Source organism: Nothobranchius furzeri, chromosome 9, assembly GCF_043380555.1.
Source record: "Nothobranchius furzeri strain GRZ-AD chromosome 9, NfurGRZ-RIMD1, whole genome shotgun sequence".
Taxonomy (NCBI): Eukaryota; Metazoa; Chordata; class Actinopteri; order Cyprinodontiformes; family Nothobranchiidae; genus Nothobranchius; species Nothobranchius furzeri.
The window spans coordinates 9416559-9433672 of NC_091749.1; the positions used below are offsets into that span (position 1 = coordinate 9416559).

General features: G+C 42.4%; 1 long non-coding RNA gene across 1 annotated transcript; it reads right to left on the minus strand.

Annotated features, from left to right (window-relative positions):
• Window positions 1–7100: 7100 nt before the first annotated feature.
• LOC139071731 (uncharacterized) lies at window positions 7101–17096 on the minus strand. The gene is made up of 3 exons (XR_011521551.1): window positions 16306–17096; window positions 7867–8014; window positions 7101–7543 (listed from the first exon to the last, which is right to left on the minus strand). It is a non-coding gene; the product is annotated as an uncharacterized lncRNA (long non-coding RNA).
• Between the last annotated feature and the right edge of the window lie 18 nt (window positions 17097–17114).

Genomic DNA, 17114 nt, shown 5'->3' on the forward strand with positions numbered 1-17114 from the left:
TGCAGAGTTTTACAAACAGTTCTCTGACAGTTTAACCCCGTTTCTTTTAGGAGTCTTTAAGGAAAGCATGGACAGAGGTGCACTCCCTCCCACTTTGTCAAAGATTGATCACGCTTATTCCCAAACCGAGGAAGGATCCTTTGTTCTTAGACAACTGGCGACCAATCTCTTTACTAAATAACGATTATAAGATACTAGCACAAGTTCTGGCTAATAGAGTAAAGCCTGTGTTAAATAAAGTTATCGACGAGAGTAAGTCTGGATTCATGCAGAATCGTCATATCTCCAACAACATAAGGTTAATTTTAGACATTATAGATTACCCAGAACTTGTACAGGATGATAGTCTTATTCTTTTTTTAGAGTTTTACAAGGCGTTCGATTCCTTAGAGCACGAGTTTATTTTTACTGCCCTGAGCAAATTTGGGTTTGGCCAATCCTTCTGTAATGCTGTTCGTACACTGTATTCTAATAGTAACAGCTCCATAAAGCTTCCCACCGGTACTTCCCCAAGATTCTCTCTAAAGCGTGGAGTGAGGCAGGGCTGCCCCCTCTCTGTGTATTTATTCCTTCTTTCTGTGCAACTCCTTAATTCACACATTAAACTCAGTTCTTTAAAAGGTCTGATCATAGCTAATAAAGAAATACTAATAAGTCAGTTAGCAGATGATACAGCTCTCTTTCCAAGAGATGTCTCGCAAGTTTCAGTGGTCATCGACATTATACAGTCATTCTCTAAAGCCTCCGGACTTTCACTCAACTTACATAAATGTGAACTGCTACCAGTCAAAAATTGTTCTGCAACTTCAATCCATGGAATACCTGTAAAAAACTCTGTAAGATTCCTTGGAATTCAAATAATAAAAAATGAGCAATCCAGATGCTCCAAGAACTTTACTCCTATTATAGACAAAACCTAAAAAATCTTTAACTGTTGGCTTCAACGGGACCTATCGTTAAAAGGAAGGGTTCTGCTTTCAAAAGCTGAGGGTATCTCCCGTCTAACCTATGCTGCACAGTCACTACACGTTGACAATACAACTTGTAAATTAATCAACAAATTGTTATACAATTTCTTATGAAAAAATAAAACCCACTACTTACGTAAATCAGTAGCTTTAAATCCATATGATAAAGGAGGTTTTAACTTTATTGATTTCGGTGCTCTTAACAACACCTTTAAAATAAACTGGATTTAAAAGTATTTAAAAAATCCCACTTCTCTCTGGAATTTTATCTCACATCATATATTTTCTAATTTAGGTGGCCTTAACTTCCTACTGCTCTGCAATTACAGTATTCCCAAAATACCACTAAAACTTTCTCACTTCCATCAACAAATTCTTTTGGCATGGGCACTGATTTACAAACACAACTTCTCCCCGCAAAACTGTTTTATTTGGAATAACTGCAATATTATTTATAAAAATAAAACTATTTTTTTAAATATCTGGTTTAATAATGGAATCATCTTGGTTGGCCAGTTATTTGATGAAAAGGGGCTTTTATACAATTACTCTGAATTCCTTAGGAAATACAATAAACCAATAACGTCTAGAGAATTCTCAATAGTGTTTGATGCCATCCCATCTGGTCTGTCCATGTTGTTCAGATGCTCACACAGCGCTCCACCATCAGTCAGTCGCCCGGATGTGTTACATTCTTCTCTTGGCAATGTTTGTTTTTCCTCGCATAAGTCGGTGAATAACAAAATAAGAACTCTCTTTCAGGATACAATGATTTCTGTTCCATCAACCATATCTTATTGGGCTAATTTTGTAACAGATATTGAATGGAAAAAAGTTTGGACCTTACCACAAAAATTTCTTTTAACGAACAAAGTTAAAGAGTTTACATTTAAATTCATTCACAAGTTTTACCCTACCAAACAATATTTGTAAAAAAATTATAGCTGATATAAATGTAAATTGTACCTTTTGTCAAGAGCAACCTGAAACAGCTTCTCATTTGTTCTGGTCATGTAAATTTACAAGTAAATTCTGGAAGGACTTCCACAAGTTTATTAATGACTCTGTTCTCCCTAACTTTCAACTATACTACAAAGATGTTATTTTTGGTCTTCATAATTTTAATAAGAAAGACAATGATGCTTTCTTCTTCGTAAATAGGTTTTTATTTTTGGCTATATTTCACATACACAAAAGCAAAGTCCTTGGCAGAAAACCTGAACTTCTTGTATTAAAAATGGAACTTGAACAATATATAAGGACGATCTCCTCATCAAAAAACACCAAGGCTCTTAAGTCTGTTAATATAAAAGTCTAAAAGTAATAAAGTCTGAAACTATTTCAAAGTTTGTGGACTGTATGTCTGTAAGGTTAGAGACCTTTAACCCTGATCCATCTAACACTGAACACTATTCACAACACTTTGATGTGCTTTGTAATCAGGTCCTGGATGTGGTTGTCCCTCTCAAACTTTGCAAGTCTCAGCCGAGAAGGGAGCCTTGGCTCTCTGATGTCACACGGGCTTGAAGGCCGGCGTGTAGATCCTCTGAGAGAAAGTGGAAAAAGGATGGCCTACAGGTCTTGCGTGAGTTGTTCAGAGCATCTCTGGTTGCTTATCAGGATGCTGTGAGGGCTGCCAGAACGGCCTATTTTGCAGACATCATTGAAACAAACTCCAATAATCCCAAGATCCTCTACAAAACACTAAACTGTTCTGGTGTATCAGGAGCCTAGCTCAATGTCTGCTACAGCTGCTGGAAACTCTGAAGCTTTTCACAGGTTCTTTGTTGATAAAGTGTCAGGCATTAGAGCAGCCATTTCTGGTAACTCTGTTGACCCTGCTCCAGTTCCTCCATCACCACCCACCCTGAGCTCCCTCAATACTGTTTCATATTCTGAGCTGAATAAGCTTGTTGCGAGGCAGAAGCCATCTGGCTCTCCACTTGATGTTCTGCCGTCTCGTCTCTGGAAGGCTGCCTTTCCGTGCCTTGACCCTTCACTTGGTCAGATTATCAATGGGAGCCTCAGCACAGGTGTGCTGAGGCTCAGCACAGGTGTGCTAACCCTAACCCCAAGGTGCTGTTTAACACCATCAGCAGCATAGTCTCTCCTGCCTCTCCTACAGCCTCCATCCACTCTGTTACAGACTGTGAGAACTTTCTGTCTTTCTTTGTGGACAAAGTCAATAAGGTTAGATCTAGCATCTCTCCTTCAGCCTTATCGCTGCCTCTCCCAACTCCAACCAGGCCCATCATCCTAGATAGCTTTGCTCCTGTTTCTTTGCCCGAGTTAACCAAACTAGTTAACTCTATGAAGACCTCTGCATTCCCCCTCGACATCTTACCCTCATCTTTGTTTAAAAATGCTTTTCAGTCCATTGGTCCCAGCGTGCTCTCCATTATTAATGCTTCTCTGGTTTCTGGTCAGGTCCCTGCTTACTTTAAGAACGCTGTAATCCACCCGCTTCTTAAAAAAACGAGTCTTGACCCCTCTCTCCATAGCAGCTTCAGACCCATCTCTAAACTTCCGTTCATCTCCAAGATCTTGGAAAAGGTTGTGGCTAAACAACTCACAGCTGCTCTTGATGAACACACAACATCTATGATAGCTTCCAGTCAGGTTTTCGTAGAGCTCATTCTACTGAAACAGCTCTTCTTAGGGTCTCTAATGACCTTCTGACTCAGTGATGCAGGGGACTGTTCTGTTCTGGTCCTGCTGGACCTGACTGCAGCTTTTGACACTGTTGACCATCACCTGCTACTGGAGAGGCTGAGAGACTAGGCAGTTCTATCAGGAACTGCTCTGGAGTGGTTCTCCTCCTATCTTTCTGAGCGTTCCTTTTCTATGGCCGTCTCCAAGTTTAGGTCCTCCACCACCTCTCTTACCTTCTTGGAAAATTAACGGGTTCTTAACATCTAACCGGAAGCCCGTTAAACATCAAGACCTCTTCATGGCTTGTGATAACCCTAGCGACATCACATGACATGCAGATCTATTGGCGTGAAGTCAAAGGTATTTCTCGTGCACCCGGAACTGATAAGGATCTGATTGCAGACTCTCTTGCCAAACAAGGTGCAGCTGTTGGTCCTTTAACCCCTTGTGGCTCCCTGACAGTGTGTCTTCTCGGTCAAACCCACCCCGTGTGTGTGTCGTGACTTGAGCTCAGGCCGCTAACGCGTCCACCTCTCGACCATCCGATGGTTTTGAGTCTGTTCATCCTGTCTTTTCTGAAAACAACCTTGTCAGTCTTCAGTCCCAGGACTCTGATACCAGCAGGATGATCCTGTACCTTTCTGATCCGACAGCTCATCTGCCTTTTCCTGTCAAGCTTGACTCCGTACCTGAGCTATGGGCTCTCTTTCGTGTTCGTGTCATTCCCTCTCTAGGTGTTGTTAACTACAACGGCGCTGTCAGAGTGACCAGTCGATCCACTGCCTCCAAGGTCAGTGACACCCACAGAGTCTGTGTCGTCTCTGCAGCAAGATTGCTTCACTCGGGGGTGGGAAAACCACCTAAAGCTTGGTTTATGCTTGACGTATTCACTTTCCGCTTGGTGATGCGGCTCGCGGATGGAACGCGCTTCAAACTTGCAGCGTTTATAGGTTCATGCGGCTTGTCTCTGCGGTGAGCCAATATTCTCCCAAACTGTAGGGGGCAGCATGGAGCTCTACGGCATGAATCCAACACTACACCATAGTAGAAGTAAAAATTACTTTTGTTTACAACATGGCATTCCAGCATTTTTTAACAGCGTCCTCATCTTTTCCGACAGTGCGAGCTATTTCTCTCCAAGAATTATTAACAACATGTTGATCACGGTTATCTTTGAGAGCTGAATCATACAAATGTCTGTATTTACGAACCTCTGCCATACTAGTTCTTGCCAGTCTGCCATGTTTTTCCGCGTCCGACCGTCCGCGTGGTTAGAAAATTTCCTAGGTGCGCGGTGCGGAAATTTTGGGCCGTGCAGAGGCGCGGTGGAGGGGCGTGGTTGTTAAAATGACGCAACCTCGCGGACGCGTCAAGCATAAACCGACCTTAACCTAGGGGAGGTTGCAGTGGCACTGCACATGAGACTCCGCACCCTGGAGTGGGAACACCACCTGCCAAAGGGGGAGTTGATGGTGGCGCTGAGCCTCCAGCTGAAGCCCATTACCTTGCAGTGGGGACGCCACCTGCCGAAGGGGGGGGCTGACAACATCACTGACCCTACTCCTACAGCTGGTGCTAGTGACCTCTAGACCTGAGGTTGGTGACTCGCCTACCACAGGGGGAAGGTTGAATGTCGCCCTGTACCACTACTGGTTGACCCTGATCTCTCTGACTGCACCTGCGCGTCGACCGAGGGCCCTCCAGAGCGCACACCTGCACCAGACACGTTCTGAGACATTGCATTCACCTGCAAACAAACACTTCATATTAGATTCATCCAAACACAGGGTTGCTTTTTTAATACCAAAGTCTTTTATAAATTGTGATGTTTTATAATTGTTTAGTAATAAATTTCTTAACCTTCTTAAACTTGACTCTTTCTTGAAATAAACACAGAGTGGGTGTACATTGATCACTGAAGAGGCAAAGATCTTTAGATCTTCTGAATTAACAAATAATCTTTGCTATTAAATTAAATCTTTAAAAATAAATATTATAATCTGTAAAGGTGAATGTAAAGGTGAACTATTTCTTTATGTTTAACAACGGCAAAGGTATACAGGCTTTTATTTTGACAGCATCATGGCAACCATAGCCAAGTAGGGAGGCGCAATGGGCGCAACACAGAAGAAGCAAACGTAAATCTATTAGAAGTAAAGACGGAGCAAAGGATAGGCTATTAACGGTTCACGGAGAAGAAGACAAAGAAAGTTTGAAGAATACTTCTGTCTAGCTTCAGTTGATAAGGGGAACAAGGTTTGTAACTATAATTCATGATGTTGTTATGAAAAAGGAACGTGTATGGGTACCTATATGATTGTATTAGTTGTGAAAAAGGCTACCAATGTAATCAGTTATGCATTATGGTTTATTTTATGATTTATTTCTTTTTTGTTTATGCCTAGCTCTTACGTTGGTTGGTTGATGATACGGACGGCTCAATAAATCATCATTCACGATCAGATCCGGCCTTCTCAATATTGACTGAATGCTACATAATCTTTTGATTAAACATAGACCAAGCAAGTTGGTGTATGAATTTATATCTATTATATTCATATATCCATATATAATATCATTCGTCAATTCGTTTGATCTTCTTAGGAATTAAAATATAAGCTGATAGCAACAGCCTTTAATTCCTATGTTTAGGTCAGTAACCCTACAGTAACATTGAATCATCTCTGGTTTCAAAGGTAAGTTCAGGTGAGTACGAAGATGGAAAATCTTCATATGAGAAGTCAAGTGTGGATGAAGCTCATCCAAGCACGCCCTCTAGGGTCTCGTACGACCCACCCTTGCATCATCAGTGGAAAAATAAGGGATTAAAGATAAATTATCAGTGACTGCAGAAAATAATTCAGGAGTAAATAAAAGTGGAAGCTCGGTCACAGGAGCCAAAACTCGGAGTTCTCTGGTTTCTGGCAGAGATACAGAATCCTCACAAGCAACTAACTCTGAAGCGTCGTCAGTCAGATCTGGAAAATACCTGAAGGGAATGAACAAGAGGGGGGGGGGGGGGGGGGGTGTTTTAGAAGAAAATGAACTTTTTTTCACTTAGGAAGTAAAAACAATAAAATCTCTAGTAGAAAGTAGATGTACACATACTCTATATGTCTATAAGTTTAGGCCCACTTGGTGACTTAGAATCGAGAAGCTGCTTAGATTTCACAAGCAAGTAGAAAAAATAGAAGCAAGAACAACAACAACAAAATATTTTTGTAAAGTTTATGTTTTTCTATCAAATAAAATGAAATAGAATACAAATATATATATATATAATATACACACAAAAAATAAAATAAAATAAATAAATAAAATGGCACAAAAAAAGCCAAAAAAAACAAACAAAAACCCATCCCTCCCGCAGAATCGCCACCTTATCGTGGTGGGAGGGTTTGAGGACCTCCATCGTCCTGGAAGCTGTGTAGTCTGGTTCATTAGCCCCTGTTAGGGTCTCCATGGCAACATGGTCTCGGGTAGGCGGTCGGACTAAGCACGATTCAAACACCTGAAGATTAGACCTCCTCTATGTGGATGGTGAGATCGAGGTCTTCCATGTAGAGGAGGTGCTATCCATGGCCAGTCTTGTTGATTATCTGGTGGACGGGGATCTGACCTCTGCAGAACAGCAGTGGGGACAGGGCGTCTCCTTGGTATTAGCCAAGTCAGTTAGCCATTCAGAGTGAGTCCCATCCTTTAGCAGCTGCTTCATTTGTGCTGCCAGGCACTCATGGAGTGCAGTGAGCTTCTTAAGCCAGTAGGCGTGGATCATGTTAGGTCCTGGAGCTGTCCAGTTCTTCAGACCTGAGGCTCTTTGTTGGATGTCTGCCACAGTGATGGATACTGGGTTCTGCTCAGGGAGGTGGCTGTGGTCTTCTCTAGAGAGACTAGCCCCTTTGCATCACTGTTCAGTCTCCAGACTTAGTGAACACAAACGGTCAGAACACACACACATGGTCAGAACACACACACACACACACACACACACACACACACACACGTATGGTCAGAACACACACACACACACACACACACACACACACTGTAATCTTTCCAGTTCCTATTTTAAAGCGGGTTAAATCTTTCTTCAGAGGCCAACAACAAAAATAAAAAACAGTAATTCTCTTAAATGAAAATATAAAATCTCACCTATTAACTTTCATGCTTTGGAGCAGAAAAAGTGCATAAAACCCAGAATATTTCAAGCTCAGTTTGCTCCACTCTGATTTACTGTGATGCTCACCTGTTCAAACCAGACACCTGCATCTCTGGGGTTGGGAGGAGGGTCCTTCAAGACTGTTGGAAACCCATTTCAGGTGACTGCCTCTAGAAACTCATCAAGAGAATGCCAAGAGCGTGCAAAGCAGTAATCAGAGCAAAGGGTGACTTTTCTGAAGAAAATGGAAAATAAAACACATTTTCAGTTATTTCACCTTTAAACTCCACATCATAGGTTTGATGCCTTCAGTGAGAATCTCCCAATGTAAACGGTCAAGATAATAAAGACAGCACATTGAATAAGAAGGCATGTCCAAACCTTTGGCTTGTACTGAATAAAACAAAGTTTACAAAATAAATATTTGTATTTTTCATTTAACAGATAAAAGAGAAGCAGCAATTCCAGCCAATCTGACATTAATCAGATGTATTTGTTAAATAAGCAGCAATAACATATAATTTTTTCTTATTCTGTCAGTATAATAATGACAGTAACAGATGTTTTGAGAGACAGTTCGACTTGTTTTTGTTGGCATCGAGCCGCTCTGAACATAAACCAGCCACCAGTATGGTACCGTTTCCTCGTGTAAAACTGGGTTTCTCATCTTGGGTTCTGAGGTTCTGATCGGAATCTTTGATCCAGTTGACTTCCTGATCACCGGTTCCTCTGTGTTTCTGGTCCTGTTTTAACATCAGGTCGTGTCCTCTGCAGGAGCAGCAGGGGGCTGTGTCCATTTCTGACGTTTAACTACGTAGAACCCAATCAGAACCACAGAAACCACCAAAGTCACAGCGACCACGACCCAGATTCAGAGCAAAACGCCCTCCGGCACCGTGGAGACATTCAGTGTTCCGTTCTTAGAAACCTGTTCGGCTACTGGAGTCATGCTGGAGTCGTGTTTGAGGTCAGGGCTGGAGTGGGACTTATTTTCAGCTCTGGAGTTTCAGGGTTCAGACCGGTGTTCTCCGTCTGAGAGGAGGGCCAAGATGGCAGCGTGACGAGGCGGATTCTTACGAGCTCTCAACACTAGATGATAATAAGTCATATCTTCAGTGCCTTTTTGACGTTTATCCTGCTTCCAAGCTTCTTTGAAGATTAGTGTGGTTTGTGTTCAAGGCACTATAAGGAACAAGAACATGTCAAAATCTGTTCAGGAGAGGTTACGCACCTCGAGCTAACAACTAGTGGCTAGCGTGCTAGCTAGCAACCAAACTATCTGAAAACAAAAACGGACAAACAGCAGATGGCAGAGGACTTTCTTCCACTACCAATAACACCATCCAAACCTAGCCTACCCTAACCCTACCTACTACATCACTAAAGTCAGTCGATTGCAAGTTTTTAGGAACCATGACTTGATCTGGACTGGGGCAACCTACATAAACCCTAAATAAATGCATGAGAGGATTTCTGAAGAACGAAGCTCATTTTCCTCTGAACACAAGTTATGGAAGTGCTTGTCCATCGTTTGTGTTAGAGGCGCCGTTCCCTCTCGGCTGCCTGATTGCAGGGGCGGGCCCCTCCCAAGCCCTGGCCGGGGGCTCACTGCCCTGAAGCTCCACCCCTGACGTGAAGAAGGAAAGTCTGCCTACTTTGTTGACAGTCGAGATTTCGTGAACGGAGCCGAAATTCACATATAAACTTTAAATCACACCAAGAATCTCAAGTCTTCTCAAACCCCAGATGGTATTCTTTGTTTTCCTACAAGATTTACAGACAAAAAATAAAGAAGTAAAATATACGTATGCAAAAAAAGAGGGAATGGAGAAGGGGAAGAAAGGATGAAGGGTAGTAAAGAAAGGAAGAAAAAACAGAAAGATAGCTAAAGGTTCATTATTGTTGTTTTCTGATACACATTACTGCTAGCTTCACAAATTTATCTCTGTTGTTAACTAAATGTTTATTGTTAGATAGATAAAGATTTGTTTTGAAATACACTCTAGTCAAGGTCGTGGTTCAGTTTATGGTGGTTTGGCGCCATCATGTGGACAAATAATGACATTGCGGTTATTTTATAATTATTTGTTGCTTTATTTTGCAGTTTACTTGCAAAATCTAAACAATTAAGATGTAAGAAATTTTTTATTGACTGTTTACCTACTTTATAAGTCTTAATGCATGTTTTTTGTGTTTTTTGTTTAGAAACTAACCTTATATTTGACTCCTAAAACAAATTTATCCTTGCAAAAAAACCACAATTCCAGAAATCATCAACAGTAATAAAACAACCCAGTGTGATTTATCTGGAGAGTGTAGACGACCAAAATGAGACAATTCTGAAGAAATACAATCCATAAATTTGAGACAAAGGCCTCAAGAAAAAAAGAAGTCTGCATCCAAAGAGGTACAACAATTATTCATGATGAGACATAAAATAAATTAAAATGTCTGAAAATATAAGACAATTATGATGCATAGCCTAAATTAGCAAATGCTGCATGCAGAATCGTAGGGAAACAATAAATTGTGATTATCTTTTTTAAAACAGATGAAAAATGACAAAACAGACTAAATATGGGACACAGATGCACGCAGACATGCATAAATCAAAAAAGTTGTCACTAAATGAACCCAACTTAGTTCAAAATAAGCTGAAAAATGATCAAAATCACACAGAAACAATTGTTAAAGGACCAAAAACGAGCTCAAATTGTGGAGCAATTATGCCTAAAAGCCACACAATACCCAGCTGGAGGCTGAATGAAACTGTGGCCTTGAATCAGAGTCTTTTCAAAAATGTCAGAGGCCTTTCAAGGACTTCTCTGGTTCTCAAAGACGTCCCATGAATATAATCTATTATAAAACACACGATTCACTAATTATGTGTTTGCAAGGCTGAAACTCTGTGGATTAAAACTGAAGTTGAGGCATCATGTTTGCAGGTAATATCATTTTAATACATTAACCCTGAACTAAATCCAACATGTGGACTCGAGCTGACACGTCATTTTCAGCAGTAAGAGTCAGCTTTAAGATGATCTGAATCGTCTCTTAGCTATGGCTGCCAGGGGGAACTCACCTGAAACTCAAGCCTGTTCAGATCTTCTCTTTTTCATTGTTTAGCTTCATCTGTTAGCCAGTAAGTCATTTTCAAATGACATTAGAGCAAATGTGTTCAGTCAGAAGATCTGCAAATGTTATTTATGGAGGCCAGGTAAAAAAGATTATTTAGGATTTGATCATGGTTCAGTTGAAAGTGATTTAACACCATCCTGTGGACCTTAAACCCCATTGCATTAAATTTGATACTGGAAGCCATGTGGGGTAATCTTAAACCATAAGACCAGTTTTTACCTCTAAATGTTAATTTTTGAGAAATGAAATGAATATTTTACTCCAAAAATAAAGAAAATACTAATTTTAACAGAAGAATTGGGATTTGTTTATAAATAAAACAGAAAAGCTTTAGGTAAAAATGACTGACTGGTAACAGTCTGATTATTATATGACCACCTGTTGATGTTTATGTTTGTTTATGTTTATGTATTAAGCAGATGCTTTGGTCCAAAGCGACTTACAAGTGATAATCAGCATATTGTCCTTGAGGCTAACAACAACAATAACAACAACAACATTGACATCAGTCATGGAGAGGAGGGAACAAAGGAGTGGATGGTAGAGAGGGGGGACGGGTGCAGGCAAGGTGCTAGTTAGATACTCTCTGAAGAGCAGGTTCTTCAGGAGTTTCTTGAAAATTGAAAAGGAAGCCCCTGTTCTGGTAGAGCTTGGAAGGTCATTCCACATTTGTGGAACGATGGATGAGAAGAGTCTGGATTGTCCTGAGCGTGGTGTAGGCACTGTTAGCCGACGATCCTGTGATGACCGGAGCGGCCGGGCCAAGACGTAAGCCTTTGCAAGAGGATTCAGGTAGATGGGAGCCGTACCATCTCGGACTTTGTATGCTAGTGTTAGCAATTTGAATTTGATGCGTGCTGCTAGCGGCAGCCAGTGGAGCTTAATGAACAGAGGGGTGACGTGTGCTCTTTTTGGCTGATTGAAGACCAGACGCGCCGCTGCGTTCTGGACCATTTGAAGAGGTCTCACAGTACAGGCTGGAAGACCAGTTAGAAGGGCATTGCAGTAATCGAGGCGGGAGATGACAGTAGATTGCACCAGGAGCTGGGTGGCATGTTGTGTTAGGTATGGTCTGATCTTTCGTATGTTATAAAGCACAAAGCGGCATGAACGAGCAACAGAGGCAACATGATCTTTAAAGGCCAGGTGTTCATCAATCACAACACCCAGATTTCGAACTGCCTTTGAAGGAGCCAGAGATAGGAAGTAGAGCCCTGCACTGAAGCCCTAGGCCCTCGGGTCGGCTCGGCCCGACGGCCGGGCTTCGGGCCAACGACTGTGTGATTACCTCGGACACGGGCCGGGCCGGGTGCCTTTATTTTTAATCGAATTCATTAAAAAAATTGAAAAAAAAAATTGAAACACTTAAACCAGGGGTCGGCAACCTGTTCCTATCAAAGAGCCATTATTACCCATTTCCCACAGTAAAGAAAACACTGGGAGCCACAGCAGCCGCGGCGTTGTGGGCGGGGCCTACCCTCAGACAGCAGAGCGCTGCTCACAACAGGTGACAGCAGCCAGTACCGGTCGCTCGTGTTCGTCAAAGTTATCTTTCATAAGACGATAATAAAACGATTTATATAAAATGGATCCAGAAGCTGTAGCCCGTCTCTGCCGACAATATTTTGATATTTTTCACCCTGTTGGTGGTTTTACTGAGCAGGTGCCACGTTTGTCATACGTTTCTTTTTAAAACATGTTTAGACTGTTCAGAATACAAATCCAGGCTCTGTCACGTTTGATTGTTGTAATTAAACTTTGTAGGTGGGGAAGGTCAGAAAAGGATCCGATCATTTTGTTTTTCCCTCATTTAGACGGAGATAACGGCGCAGTGCGCCTGGCTCTGGTGTTAATCAAGTTTAATTTTATCTATTTTCACAAGAAAACAGAACAGGTAAAAGCAGGGCTTGTGTTGACCGGACAGTTCCCATATTTGACCGTTTATTTTGACGGAGAAAGAATAGAAAGAATTACCCCGACGCATGCAGATGAACTGACATTTTATTCTACGCACATCGCAGATGTAGCTAAATCGCTCAAGAAAAGATTCCCATCTGAACATCTGAGCTGGACACTGCTCAGCGCAGCTCACTGTCAGCGTGTACTACATAAGGTATACAGCGAGCTGAAGATGTGGAGAGGGGCTTGGAGCGCGTCGCAGAACCAGAGAGCATGCGGGAAGATTCCTCCGACTGAATTCAGTCGGAGGAATCTTCCCGCTGATCTGAATCTGATGCGGCTCTCTGTGCTTGTAAAATAATGAATGGATATTTAAATAAAATGCTTTATATTTTACTGAATTAATTTTATATCTGTATGTCAGTTCTATGTAAAGATTGTCTGCGTAAACCTGAACAGGCCCAACCCAGTCTTACTGTGAGACCGGGTTGATGGGTCACGCTTGTGCAAAATCAGAGGCGCTTCCTGAGCTGAAGAGGATGTGAGATTCTGGGATTCTCCTCAGACGGCTCCTGGATGCGTCACCATATCGGAGACAAGAACAAGCACTATTCAGCCAAAGTTTCATAATCAGGGAACATTTTCTAAGTGACAAGTCTCTCTGAGAGACAGGGTTTGGAAAATACTCGCTTCAGTGGGAGGAACCTTCCCGCATGCGCTCTGGTTCTGCAACGCGCTCCAAGCCAATCTCCACAACTTTAGCTCGCTGTGCACATATGCGCTGACAGCGAGCTGCGCTGAGCAGTGTGCAGCTCAGATGTTCAGATGGGAATCTTTTCTTGGGTGATTTAGCAACATCTGCGATGTGCGTGGAATGAAATGTCAGTTCGTCTGCATGCGTCGGGGTAATTCTTCCTATTCTTTCTCCGTCAAAATAAACGGTCAAATACGGGAACTATCTGGTCAACACAACACAAGCCCTGCTTTTAACTGTTTTGTTTTCTTGTGAAAATTGTTGGAAAGAGATAAAATTTAACTTGATTACCACCAGAGCCAGTGCGCCATCATCTCCGTGACGGTAAATGAGGGAAAAACAAATTGATCGGATCCTGCACGTCTTTTAACACATTGGTCAGGATTGACACACTTTGTTTTCATTTAGTTGGTTAAAAAAAAGTCGGGCTCGGGCTCGGGTCGGGCTAGAGAATCCTGAAAACCTTTTTGGGCCGGGTCGGGCTGGGGCTCCACCCCCTCGGGCCGGGCCGGACACGGGCTCAGATTTTAGGCCCGTGCAGGGCTCTAATAGGAAGTCATTTTGGTTGCGATATTATGCTGTATGGATGGTTTTGCTGGGATGACAAGTAGTTCAGTTTTAGAGAGGTTGAGTTGGAGATGGTGGGATTTCATCCATTTTGTTATGTCAGAGAGACGGTTTGACACTCATGCAGAGACAGTGTGGTCGTCCGGTGGAAATGACAGATAGACCAGGGTGTCGTCTGCATAGCAGTGGTAGGAGAAGCCATGTGATCGAATGATCTCACCCAGTGAGGTGGTGTATGTGGCAAAGAGAAGAGGTCCTAGTACAGAGCCCTGGGGGGCTCCTGTGGCAAGATGGTGCATGGTAGAGGATTGTCCAAGCCAAGATACACTGAATGATCGTCCTGTGAGGTACGATTCAAACCAGGCATGTGCTTACTCTGTGATGCCCATGCTAGAGAGTGTGGACAAAAGGAAGCCATGGTTGACAGTGTCAAATGCAGCCGATAAGTCGAGCAGGATAAACACTGAGGATTTGCCTGTCCCTCTAGCTTCTTTTAAGGATTCAGTCACTGCTAACAGAGCGGTTTCAGTGGAGTGGCCCTGTTTGAACCCAGACTGGTAAGGGTCAAGCAGACAGTTTTGTGAGAGGTATTCTGTGATCTGCTTGAAAGCCACCCTTTCAATGATTTTGGACAGAAAAGGGAGGAGAGAGATAGGTCGGTAGTTCTCCACGTGATTTGGAGGAAGAGATGTTTTTTTGGCAGCGGTTTAACCTGAGCATGCTTGAGAGAGGTGGGAAATGTACCGGATGTCAGTGAAGTGTTGATCACGTTTGACTGCTGCGGCTACTGTAGGAGCAATAGCTTGGAGCAGCTTAGTTGGAATGGGGTCAAGTGGGCATGTAGTAGGGCGGCTGCACGTGAGAAGCTTGGACACACAATTCTCAGTGAGAGGGGAAAAAGAGGAAAATGAAGCAGTAGGGCCTGAGATGGTTGGGCTAGAAGGAGTTTGTGGTTGCGAATGTTCAGGAGTGTCCAGTTGAGTAAACTGTTTGCTTATAGCTGCCACTTTGTCAGTGAAAAATGAGGCAAAGGTATCAGCTGATAGAATGTTGGTAGGAGGTGGAGATGGAGGGTTGAGCAGAGTTTTGAATGTTGAAAAAAGTTTCTGAGTCAATAGAGCTGAGAATTTTGTCAGTGTAGAAAGCTTTCTTTGCATCAGTGATGCTGGCAGAGAATGAGGACAGTAATTCCTGAAATTTCAATTGATGACCAGGATCTTTTGTTTTGCGCCATTTCCGTTCCGCAGCTCTAAGATTGGTGCGTAGAGACCGGAGGGTATCATTTAGCCAAGAGTGCGACTGAGAGGATCTAGCAGGTCTAGTGGCTAAAGGGCACAAGTTGTTAAGACAAGAGCAGAGTGTGGAGCAGAGTGACTAGGTGGCTTCATTCACTTCATAAGCAGAGAATGTGCTGGGAGATGGAAGAGTGGAGGCAACAAGAGAGGAGAAGTAGTTGGGTGCCAGATTGCGGAGGTTGCGGCGGAATGAGACCATTGGGGAGGAAGCAGTGGACCTCCCTTGTAGAGTCGTGCTGAAATGGATGAAGTAATGATCCGAAAGATGCAGCGGTGTGACAGAGATTGTGTCTATGGCATTGATGTGTCTGATTTAATAACTTATTAAAACTTTGCTTTAGAAAAATATTCATTATACAATTATAATTTAATTGAATAACTAGAAAATAATCTCAAATGTCTGGTAACCTGTTAGAGGTGCGCAGAAGAGCATCCAGCTGCAACACTGAGAAATAAAGTTAAAATAAAACCCTGACTTATTTTCAGATGGAAACACTATTTTATGAAAACACAACTTGTGATTGACCTCACTTGTAATTTCCCAAACACGAAAACTCATCAGTGAACATTTACTAAAGAAGTACATCCTCGTTTTCTCCTACACTTTCCATTTTCCTTCTCTACAGATTTTTTTCTTTCACATTTGTCCAGATGATTCCTCATGATCATTCATGTAAATGAAAATAAAGATAACTGTTGTCAGGTTGAATTGCACCGTGGATCTGGTGGGAGAGTCTGCCCCCCTGGCTTTACCGTGAGGTCCGGACCGAACCGGACAGAGCCAACATCTGGACCTCTTTAATAGAGCAGGTCTTTGTAATCCTTTCCATTATTCATTCTCATAATATTCCCTCAGTGAGTGAGTGATCCTACCTGCTGATGCTGCTGGGTCTTGCTGCTGACTCCGGAAATAGCACGTTTTAGTGAAAAATGCCCATTTTGCACATTTAGTGGCGTCTGTTTCTAGAGTTTTCCTCCTGAGTCCTGCTTCTCCCACCCAGAGTCACCTGAAGTGTTCCGTCTGGAAGCGCCTGCAGAAAAAAGGCAGAGGCGGCCCGGGGACAGCGCGGTCTGATCAAAGCCATGACTGAACCCTAACCCCAACAGAAAAAGAGAAGAAGACAAGAACTGACGAGTTATAAAAAATATGTTTTTGTTTTTGTACCTGACATGAGAGGCCCTTTCAGCAGGTAGGCAGTCTTAGGGATCAGCCCAGTGGCATGACGACTGAGCACCGGTCCAAAACAAACAAACAAACAAACACACAAACAAACAAAAACAACACCGCGCCTTGCGGTCCAGACCCCGATTAGCCACTCCGGGCCTATTTGAGGTTATCAGTAGTAAACTCTACAGTAAATAAATGTCTGACCAAGGGACTTGTTAACAAAATCAGAATAATTAAAATAACAATAACTGACATTTTCATACCTGCTTTGTCAGGCTTATGTTGAATAAACAAATGCACATTTTATTAGCCTAAACAACCCACTTTAATTTTTACACCCACTTTATGCTCACGAGGAAGTTATAAGATCTAATTAAAAAAGCAAAATTAATTTTGTTTATTCTAATAATCTACAAGGTAATAATGCTCTATAGTAACGTGTACATGGAACCAGCAGTCATTCCATTGTTTAAGGTAAAAAAAAATCCATGAAACAATCTGAGATTACCACGTG